An 11,624-nucleotide genomic window follows, 5' to 3' on the forward strand; every position below is an offset into this window, starting at 1 on the left:
ACTAGTGTTTGTGGGTGGGACCAAAACACTGCTCCTCGCTGAAGGAAGAGACTGAACAAGACAATTGCAGGGAGCTAACTTGATTTGCAAATGCACCCTGACCAAGAAATAAATGACATCATTATCAGCAAATTGCAAACAGATCAGGGGCTGAGTGTGGACTCTAATCATACCAGGAGGCCAATGCTGCTTAGAGGGAGCATGGTTCTGGGGGAGTTTAGGTGTCATGATGACACATGTTGTCCCCAGATATTTATCCTGTACTACTAAGCTGTTCAGCAAATGCACAGAAAGCCTGATCTCCAGCATTCATAAAGCTCTGTCACAGCCACAGGGCACACACCATCATCAGCAGAGGGGTCCTGTGCCTCCAGGAGGGAAAAGCAGCTAGCCAGCCCACCCAAAGCCCCGGTGGTTTCCCATTTCCACACTATTTGCATGCTGCAGACAGATGTCCCCTGGTGTTTCTTGTGGTTCAAAGATGTGGGTCAAAGTCAGGGCTGGTTTAACAAAGGAGTTTGCTGGCATTTATCAAGGACAAGAGATTCAAAGGCACACATATTTAAGTAGCTGCCACAAAATCTTGGGATAGATAATGCCTGGGGGCTTGATATATTTGAATGGAGGGTTGGATTCCTCTACCTGCCACAGGGGCTCTTTCATGACAGGGAATTCAGCAGGGACCCACCCAGCTCCCTCACCAGAAGTGTTGATAAACACCCTCCCCATTTCTACACACAGTTCTCCTCCTCCTTCAGCACAGGTAGTTGTTCAGGTACTGTTTGACAAATATATAGCTAAGTAAAATAAATTTGAAAGATTTTTTTTCTGGCAAAAAATAATGTTTTTGCAACAATATTAATAATTGTTGACATAATGCTATAAATATACATTTCCCCAGTAATCTTAAAATTCAAAATTGTGGGAAAATACACCAAAGACCTAACTTCTTTTCCTTGGGAAAATGCTTCTCCCGTGTGTGATACACATAGGCCTGCTCCTGGCAGGTATTGGCTTCACATAATGAGAGGAGGCAAAACAACAGCTCGAGGGAACTCGACTGCTCCTTCCCTGTGAGAGGATAAGTGTAAGCTCTGGTGGAGTTACAACAGGCAGTATATAAGATGTCCAAGATTTCAGTACTGCAGGCATCTCACACTTTATTGCCTGCCTGTCCCACCATACTCCCAGACCACTGGTGCATGGACAGACCCCATCCCTCCCCAGCCTGAACCTTGATGCAGACCATACAATCTGTTTCCATTCACAGCTAAGGCTTGCTGAGCTGCCAAACCGTCCACTCCCTTGCCAGATCCATACATTCTCATCCCAAAGAGAAGCAGAAGCTGAAGATTACAATTCCCACAAAACAAAATCCCTGTATTATATTCATGTTGAGGGCTGCTTCAAACCAATGTGAGAGAAGGCAGGCCCTGCCCTGCTCTAGGCTGTGTATGGCTGCAAATGATGGGAGCCGCAGCCCCTCAGCATCCCCAGCTGCTCTTGGGGACCTCATATGGCAAACACAGTAGAGCCTGTGCACCAGCCCTGTGCTAGCACAGCCCCTTGACTGGAAGGTGGGGTGTGGAGCAGAGTTTCCCTGACCTTGCTGCATCAGAAGATAGCTTAATGCCTGCAGGAGTAACCCTGCCCTGGCTTACACAATTCATCACATCCCAGCTTGATCAACTCCACATCTCCACAGCCTGCAGCATCACTGAGCTGTGAGAGGGGATTACTGCACAGAGTAGGATGCTTAAAGCAAGTTAACTGATGTACCCAAGGGCATGCAAAGAACTAGTGACAGTCGGGAAATGGCAGAAATCCTGAATTCTGACATTAGACATCTCACTCTGAAAAAGATGGGTGCCTAACTCCTTTGGACAGCTCTGGAAACCCAGATTTCATCTGCAACAGGGGCACCTGGTTAGGGGAGGGGGAAAAGGCTGATGTCAACCAGGCAGCTCTGAATGTCAGGTGTTCTGGATTCAGTTCCCAACAGTTTGTTTTTCCTTCCCCTGTAGGTACTCAAGCACTCTTTAATTTAGCTTGAGTGACGATTCCTGTCTCAAGGGTGCTTGGTGAGCAGCCAGCAGCAACCCAGTAATAAAACACCTTCCCATTGCTGATAAGAGAGTGTAAGGCATTTGCACTGTGAAGCACCCAGCCTGGAGAAAGAATGCAGGTAGCCTGCGATGCATCAAGCCCAGCTTCTTCACTCCTTCCTCCCCCAAAATGGCCTGAGCAACAAAGCAGCAAAATCCTCCCTTGCTGATCTTGTTTGACAGCTGTTTTTTACAGTTTTGGCTGGAACAGCACACATTCATGACCTATGCTTACAACACTGCCTATCTACCATCTTTACTCAGCCAGATGGGAAACCAATTGCCACGGGGGACACCTCTCTAACTAGGGCCTGGTAGGCTTGCTCAGGAATCAATTCACACCAAAAGGCAGGTTATTTTCCCTGACATGGTTTTCAGGGTGAGATTCAGTCTCTGTCCAAAGGCAAAAGCCATATGGCCACCACACACCACAGCCTGGAGCTCCCCTGGCTCTGGGCACCACAGTGACTCTGAGGGCACCAGGACAGAGCCAGGGCACCCCTGGCCCCACACCAACTGATGGATGATGGGTGGAGGGTACCAGGGACACTCAGTCAGGCCTCATGGTTTGTAAAACAACATGCTACAACAGTAGGTTTTATACTTTTTATGTGTAAACTTCTGCAAAGAGCAACTGAAAAGGAGAGGGCTTTGTTTTTAACACCCATCTTTGACCCTGCAACACAGTCTTTTCTGAGCCACAGAATTTCTCACCAAGCCATGTACAAGCAAACTGGTTCAAAGCCAAAGAGAGAGAGACTCCCATTTTCTCTCCCAAGCATGTTTCTGTTGAGGCTGCAAATTAACACAGGCAGGACCCTTTCCTTGGCAGGGTCCTGCAGAGCACCATGGCCTCAGGCAGGTACCTCCAACAGCAGTAAAATACCAACAGCCAACTCAGTTTTCACAAGCTGGAACAAGACACAGAGCTATGAATCCCCAGTGACTGGCTGCATGCACCACTTTATGGCAGGATACAGGAGGACAGAGCCTTTACAGGGCTTCTCTGTGCACTTCCCAAAGTAATTGCATTCACCCTAAAAGCTGCATCTGGGAGGCAATCCCAAATTTCACCTCTGAAATGGCTTTCAGTAAACACACATTTAGGCACCTGCTTTTTGGCCATGAAAGTACTTACCTTGTAGCAGTATTGTTATATGGCCAGGAGAGTGCTTGCCATGAACAGAAGAGTTTAAGGGATGCAAAATCCAGGATGATCTTTCAAGAGAAGCTTCAGAAAATAGACCACTTACTGCCCCAGCCCAGTAACTGCTGCCTTGTCAGCAAGCAAAGCTGCTCTGTAGGGATTAGAGGAGGAGCACTCACTCATTGCCCTGGAATATCTGACATTTGTGTAGGACAGATATGTTGACCAGAGGGAGCCACTCTCCCTCCCTTTTAAAAATATATACGTCTTTTATTTTTTGTCCCTCTTCCTAAATATATAACTGAAATTGCAGGGATTATATGGAAATTTGAACATGAAAACATTATCCAGAGTTAACTCCAGAACATTCACATCACTGTTCACTTCACATATGCCTGTCCTTCAGAGTCCAGAGCAAGCAGTAGACTGCAAAGGGAGTTCATCCCACAAGTAGTAGGATCAACTCACAAATCATTGCCTCTGGATCCAGCATCCTCCAATACAAAGCCACGTCTGATATTCCAGCAGCACAATCAGACCACAGTGACACTTCCAGCCAAGCAGAGATGAAGTAACAGGCTTGGTCTGGTCCTGTTTGGCTTCAGTTAACTGCCAATAAAAAACAAAAATGTAGAGTGGTCACAGGCCTGCTGATAATTTGGGATGTTTCAATTTGTGAAACAAGCTCCACGTTTCTCTCATGACTAGCCATAGAATAACAAACAGGCTGATCTAGTTTCACTGCTGCTTGGATTGTCAGTTTGATTTGTTCTCAGATGTTATAGGTTACATACTACTTTACAGAGACATTCAGCAAAGCAGAAACACAGAGAGGTCCATGAGTTAATGACATGGTCTCTTAAGGATTTCAGTCTCATGGTAGTTATAAGGTTTTCCTGAAGCTGCAGTACAGTGAGTTTCCCCTGAGCCCTCTCCCTCTTTTTCTTTTCTCTCTCTCTCTCTCTTTTTTTTTTTTTTTTTTTTTTTTTTTTTTTTTTTTTTGTGGGGAGTATGTTTATAATTCCTAATGAATTCAGCTCCTTGAAGTTTTGCCCCTTGCTCAAAACATTAACAAGGTCTTGCCCCTCTCTTCAGGCACTTATTTTCACAAAACATATTGGAACACAATTACCTTTGAGAACTGTGCCTTCCTGGTAAATTTTGATGAAATTAGTTGCCACAATAAGAACATCTGATGGGCTAGATTGAAAGGCACTCACACACACAAATGAATTTATTTTGTAACTTTTGCTTCCTTATGAAACCAAAGTAAAAAAAAAAAACCCAAAACCAAACACAACACAGAGAAGAGTGAAAGTTACTGAAAAGAAAGATGAGAATAGAAACAAATCACAGCCAGTATAAGCATCCATTTATTCACCATTCAGGGAATAAAGACAGTATGCTTTTTCTCTGTGGCTCAGCTGTCTCTGGTGGGATGTTCTAGTCTTTGTAGAACAGACTCACTCAGCTTTACTTCACTGTTTGACATTATTTTTATTGCTAACCTGGATGGTCCTGGAAAGAAAAGGATTTAAATTACAAAAAAAAAAAAAAAAAAAAGGTTTGCAGACTCAACTAGTTTTGTGAACCCATAAAACAGTTTGCAAGGTTCATAAAATCTCAAAAGCCAGAAAATCTCCACCCCGATTCCCTTCATCCTCCAGCCCCAGTCTCACTACACTCATTGCAGGATGTTATAAGCTCCCTCCCCTAACGGATTGTAACTTTTACACTCTGAGCAGATTACATTGCCTTCACTCTTTCTTGTCATCTCCCTGCTGGACTGCAGCCTGCATTTGAGCAGGATCCCCCAGGAAATGAACCTGACCCTCTTGCGGCTGGTTGACTGTGGATGAGAGCTGGTGGGGTTACTTGGCTTTGCTCTGATGCCAAGCAATTATTTGTACAACAACATAGAAGTCCCCAATGTAGTATTCTCTATTTTTCTTTTCCATTCTGCTAAATGAAGAGAAATCCTCTTCAGGTCCTGGGTGAGGGGTGTGCATCTGCTTTGCAGCATCCCCAACTGGGTACCAAGTGAGATGGGGAGAGCAGGAAATAATTATATTTTAATCCAATCAGCAAGCCTGAAGCAGCCTCCACCTCCTGAGGGCCACATTTTAGGTTCCAGTAAAGCCCTGAAAAAGGAATATTTTTCAGAGGGAAATAATTTACTCTGAAATGCAGCCTGTGAGATTATTCCCTGAGCCCTGAGTTCCTGGCAGACCTTGTGACCCAGGTCCATGTGTCCCATAGCCTGTGTGGCCAGTAGTTATCAGTTCAGGCTGCTGCCAAACCCTAAGCAGGCAGTTTCAATCCTCTTACAGGAAATAGAGTGGAGCCTGCAGTGAAAATGCCCAGGGTGTTCTTCTACCTGACCACTACAGAGGCAGACATCTACAGGCTGTACAGATCAGAGGTTCTGGACACACAGTAATTAAATGAAGCCTCCATTGCATTTTCAGAGGCCCACGCTCACAGCCCTCTCAATGCACTTCTAAAAGGGATTCTCTGATGCTATCTAAAGTTTGCTTTATCCTTGATATAAACCTGCATGGTGCCAGTACAGGGAGATACCAGATGGTGTCTGTGGAAAGGACCCACCTGCACTTGGGGCTTGTGAAAGCTCAGCAGCAGGCAAAGGCATCACTACTTGATCCTTGGGCGGTTCTTGGCAGATCAAAACAAGCACAGTGACTACAGCCTCACAGGTCCAGGACAGCTCTCCCACAGAGTTCTGCAGTGAAAAAAAAAAAAAAAAAAAAAAAAAAAGTCAGGAAGTATTTCCATCCTGACTCCTTTGACAGCACTGCTAGACACAGCACACCAAGTTTGATACAGTCTGTGGCAAAGGCTGGAAACAGTCTCAAGAGCCTTGTCCACACCATCAGTGTTTGCTGAAGCAGGGAACTGGGACACTTGGCTACCTTTGAGTAATGTTCCTGCATGTGAGGAAGAGAAATATTAGAAACAGAGGTCTCCAGCCCAGCTTGTCCTTGTGAGGACAATTTGGAGACACAGGGAAATTCAAACACTCCCACCTCGGCCCTACACACTGATAGCCCTATGACATTCCAGGAGCTGCAGATGAAGCCTATAAGGCAATTCTAAGGGGGAACAACCAGAAAAGAAGCTGACTCACCAATTGGAAAGCTCATCCCAGACTGAGAATACCAAAGGAAAAATAATGAAAGGAGAATAAAATACTTCACAACTAACACCAGTAAAAACGAACTGGTGACCTGCCTCCTTTGAGCACAGGCAGAACTGCAAACTTCATCGATCTATCTAAAGAAAATAAAATCAACTCCATGTTGGCTCTTAGAGCCATTGTAGGCAGTGCTGCTGACCCCCACTGCTACCCATAGCATGACACAGTCTGCCAGCCTACCCAGGGGCAATCAAAACACCCCAGGGGCAATCAAAATGCCTCAGGGGCAATCACTGCTTGCCTGGGACAGCAGCAGAGGGAACCCACCCTGTGATCACCATGCACAGAGCAGGTACTCACTGGAGGCAACAGCAGGCCAAGGCGCAGAGCTTGATCTTCTCCCACAGCAAAAGGCTACAAAGACCTTCTTGGAAAGAAATCTTTTTTTAAGTGCCATGCAGCTATTGTTAAGAACATTATGGAAATGCTAAATAAATCAACTACTTAACAGTAAACACTTACTAATCAGTCTTGATGACCAGAAGCATAGTTTTAATTTGGATTTAGTTGCAGTATTAGTCATTTACAGAACATACATCTAGTATTAATGGTGGTGTTTCCTTTTCCCATATAGCATATTCACCTTTTCTCAAAATACAAACACATGCTTCTAAAGTCTCCTGAAGAAGATCCAGGATCCTTCATGCGCAGCAGCTCCCATTGTGCAAGAAACCCTGAGCTGTTTGCAGCATGGTACTGATCACAATGACTGCCAGAAGCCACAGACCTTTATCCAAATAGGGAATTTTAACTCACCGAAACAAATGAGTTATTTATGGGAAAGGAACCCACCATTTTGCAACCACCACATCTAAATAGGCAGACAGACTCTTTCTGCAAACCAATATGGATAAGTGGCTGCAATTTTCCTAAGCTGCCTTTAAAACATGGGCTTTATTTTCAGTTCAGCCAGGAATGACCTTGTGTGACTTCGGTTGCAGCCTCTCCTCCTCAGCCTGCAAATGATTGCTCAGTAAAGGCAGAGAGGCCGCCCTGGTGCTGCCAGCGTGCCGCAGCCACTGCGCTGCTCCTCGGAAAGGCGGCGCCGCCGGAGTCCAGGGCTGCAGTCACAGCACTTGCTGAGCTGCGTTCATTACATAGCAAGAACAACTGAGAAAAAATAAACACTTCTCAAGTCTATGACTAACTGAAGCTGTAAATTTCAAACACTTATTACAGAGTCATAGCTTAGCAAAACAACACGGGACGTGTTACGTATCAGAGGGCAACCTTTAAAGAAGGACTTATGCTCTGGGGAAAGTTTTAAAATAGAACAGGATGAAGTTTATGTGCCTTTTTTTTCATGTGGTTCTTATAATTAACCAAACTGTCACAGAAAATCATCCTAGAGGACTGGATTCAACCCAGCCTTCTCTAACACACATCCCGTCATCCTCTCCACTACTGAAATATCCATACTCTATTTGTTAAAGCATTAGGACTAGTGAACAATTTTTCAATATAGTTTTTCTCCAGCCCTCCTGTTTACAAATTTCCTCTAGGCAGATTGTGGGGATTTATCCCTCTTTTCATTTAATAGAGCCAACTGTAGCTTTTCCCAAGGGGCCGGAGCACCAGGTGCTTCCCTAGCTGTGTTTCAACACATGTTTACCCAGTGTGCACAACCTACTGCTTAGTCTCTGTGTCTGGTCATTCAGGGCATGTGCTATGATTTCTAATCATGACTACATAACCTAGTTTCAAAGTTAAATAGCAAAAAAAAAATTCTATTTCTTAGATACATGCATGTTGACCATAGGCTCAAAATTCACTCTCCATCAACAATACAAATTCTCCCATGTGTAAGAACTAGCAAAACAGCAAAAAGGGAAAGCTGCACAAAGAGAGCAGGTAGTAACTTAGCTTCTCATTCAACAAACTGTTTACAAACACGTTTCAGCTTTACAACCACTTCTCTGTACAACCATGAAGTGTAGTCACAGGGGCTTTGCAGTTAGATTCTATCCAAGATATTTGAATGTTCAGACCTGGATTTTGGCTTATTCCACCATGAAGATCCACATAAAGGAAACTTACACACTGTAGGAAGGATGAGGACAATCCTTAGTCTGAGAAAGTTTAGCTCTGTGTATTGGGGATGGGCCATTGTTCACTGAAGGTCACAGTTCATCACGTCCAAAATGCTCTCAGACATCTCTATTACAAGAGCAGCTGGGATGAAAACATACATCAAGAGAAATATGTTGCACACATTTTTTTTCTCCATATTCTCTCTCTCTCTCTCTCTCTCTCCATAGGTTTTCTCAGATTCAATCAGTGAGAAAATCTGGCTGGTTGAGGAAATATGTAAACAGATGTGTTAAGCCATGCAAATATCTGGAAAATGTCTGTTCGGTGTAAGAAGGAGTTAACTGTGGAAAGACTCAGTTAGTGACTGCAATATCTGCAGCAAGAGAACAATCTAATTTTATGTTCTTTGCCATCTTGATACATGTAATCTTGAAAGAGATCTAATGGAGCACCAAGGTATTTGTAACTTTTTATCTGTTAGTGGTGTAGCTGAGCCGTATGAATATAATAACAGACTTGTGTTGGTTACAAAATAGTCACTGCTTATCATGCTCACCAGGTGCAGATGACGGCTGTCTTTCTAGGTCTAGCTGTAGAGTGCAATAGTGGAAACACAAGACTGGAAAGGTTCACCTTGTTTGTGAGTCAGGTTATTGCTTTGTATACACTGACACAGCTATTTATTTTGATTATATGGAGTGGTTTGCAGCTCACATCCATGCTCTTATTCTTAGTTTTGTTTCTGATTCACATTGGCTGTTGTAGATGCTCAGTCTTCTCCAGGTATTCACATGGAAGTGACTGAGACACGCCAAATTTACCAGCAGCTTCTCATTAGTGGCTCTTCCTTGATTATGACATCTGGTGAGGTTGATGACAATAACAGAAGAAAAATGTGAAGTTCAGTCATTTGGAAATTACTTAAGTGGAGGCCATTTTGCACAGTATGATGTTGAAATGTTAGGAATGATTGAGGCCAGATTTATAGCTCAAGCAGTTTTACATCTGTATTTCATTTGTGAGTAACCAATACAAAAAAACACCTTTAAAACACTTTAATCATTTCCCAACTGACCAAGAGCTCCAAATATTCTTTCAGCAATATAACCTAGACCACAGAATTGTTCTTGTTGAAAGGAATTTCCAGAGAATCGTTATATGGCTAGTCCAACAAACCTGTACTAGTCAAGGCTGTCAGTATCTCACTTTTGTCCCTACTGACCAGCAGAATGATTCTCAACTGCTGGTCAGTAGGAGAGGTTCCTGTAATACTCATGTATATGGCAAAGAGACCATTCACAAACTTTTAGCTATGAGGAAGAGCAGCTCATATTTACCCTTCTTCAACAATGGCCATCCTGCAGATTGTCCTGCTAAGGCAGTTTTTCTCCAATACCATCCACAGCTCAGCATGACAGACAGTCATGCAGAAATAGGGTAAATTGTGCGAATTTGGTGACTAGGCTGTTAACAAATTAACTGATTTTCACAGTCATGCAAAACTATTCATTTACAATGATGCTTTTGGAGTGCTAGATAGTTGTTGAACATGTCTGATCAATTTAGGGCACACAGTGAGCACAAACTGAGTTTGAACTGTATTTAATGCCACCCAAATATTCTTCTTACATGGCACAGATCCAAAACCTCAGGCAAAATTACTCTCTATAACACACTTGATTAACACTGCCACACACAATCAACAATGGCCCAAGGAGCTGAGGTTAACAAAATAAATGAAGCCATCTTATGAAGCCAGTCAGTGTACCAAACACAGGCATGCATTGCTTTGCAATGGAAGTTAAGCTCCTAATTCAGTGCCTGATCACTTTCTTAAGTGCTCACCCACAAGACAGAGATGCACTTAAGTGTCCCCCATGTTGCTAGAATGGCAAAAATAATAGTTCTTTCCTGAAGAAGCAGCTCTTCTGCTTGCACACCACGTAAGGCAAGGTGATAAGACAAAAATTCCTATCCAAGACAGAGTAGATAAATAAGTAGAGTAGAGCATTTCTAAAGCAGACTTGGAATCATTGCCACCAGCAAAAGGAGGTTTTCATGATTTTTGCATGTCCATGGTTGGGTCATAAACCAAGATGCTCTGATTAACATCAAAATTCCTATTTGCCAGAGTTATCACCTTTGAGCAAGCAATCATCTTTCTCACCTGTCTGCCAGACCTCCTACAGGCTGGGAGGAAAACAAGGTTTGATGAAAAATTGACAGGATTTTCTGATGAGTTGCTCTACTCCCAGCACTATCCTCCCCACCAACAAGGCCCGATGCTGCACTTGCAAAAAGCAAATTGAAAGATGAGGAGTTCCAACTCTTTGCCCTTCTCACTGCCCTTTTTCTTCCTATAGGCAGGAAAGCTGAATACAGTGACTGAAGTGATGGAAATTCAACTGACCAGGGAAGGGAGGGTTCTTTGAACAGATGCCTGTTCCTTTTCAAGTAAATGTGTTGGTCTCTGATATATGACATGCATATAATAAATGTAGAAGTTTTTTTCCTGTATTTACTTCTAAACCAGAGTTCCCCCTTTCTCTGAAAGATTTACTATCTTGTTTTGGCCCCATGGTCACAAGGATTCACTTTCCCTGTGCACTGATGGGAGCCACACAGTTTTTCCTTGGAAGGTAAGTGGCACTCTTATAATGACAGAAATGCCTGAATCACAAGTTGCAGTGCACACACTGAGCACCACGGGGCTGAACTATGAGAAGAATAGCTGACCAGGAGCTTCATCTTGTTTTACCAGACTGAGGCCATTCACTGAGTTTTATGCCTCCCTGTTGTCCTACTGGACTAATTCATGTTTCATTTCTTTATCTCCCAGTGATATTTTAATTATTCAGGACTGTTTGAGCTGGAGCTCTCTTCCTGATTGGTCCATCATCCAGTAAACCACACCGATCTACTCTAAGCAGAACTTTAAGGCAGATCCCTGGAATGAATCAGTGGTCTCATATGCTCAAAATCAGAATAAAACTGTTTCACTGAAGCAAAAATTATTGCAGAGAAAGCAACTGCCTGCAGTTAAGTCCCCAGAAAGACACTAATTGTTGGCAAACAGCAACTATTAGCAAACATGAAAAATGATAGTGTCAAGATACACAATGTAATT

The sequence above is a fragment of the Onychostruthus taczanowskii genome, unplaced genomic scaffold (assembly GCF_017590055.1).
Source record: "Onychostruthus taczanowskii isolate IOZ18803 unplaced genomic scaffold, ASM1759005v1 scaffold5, whole genome shotgun sequence".
NCBI classification, from domain to species: Eukaryota; Metazoa; Chordata; class Aves; order Passeriformes; family Passeridae; genus Onychostruthus; species Onychostruthus taczanowskii.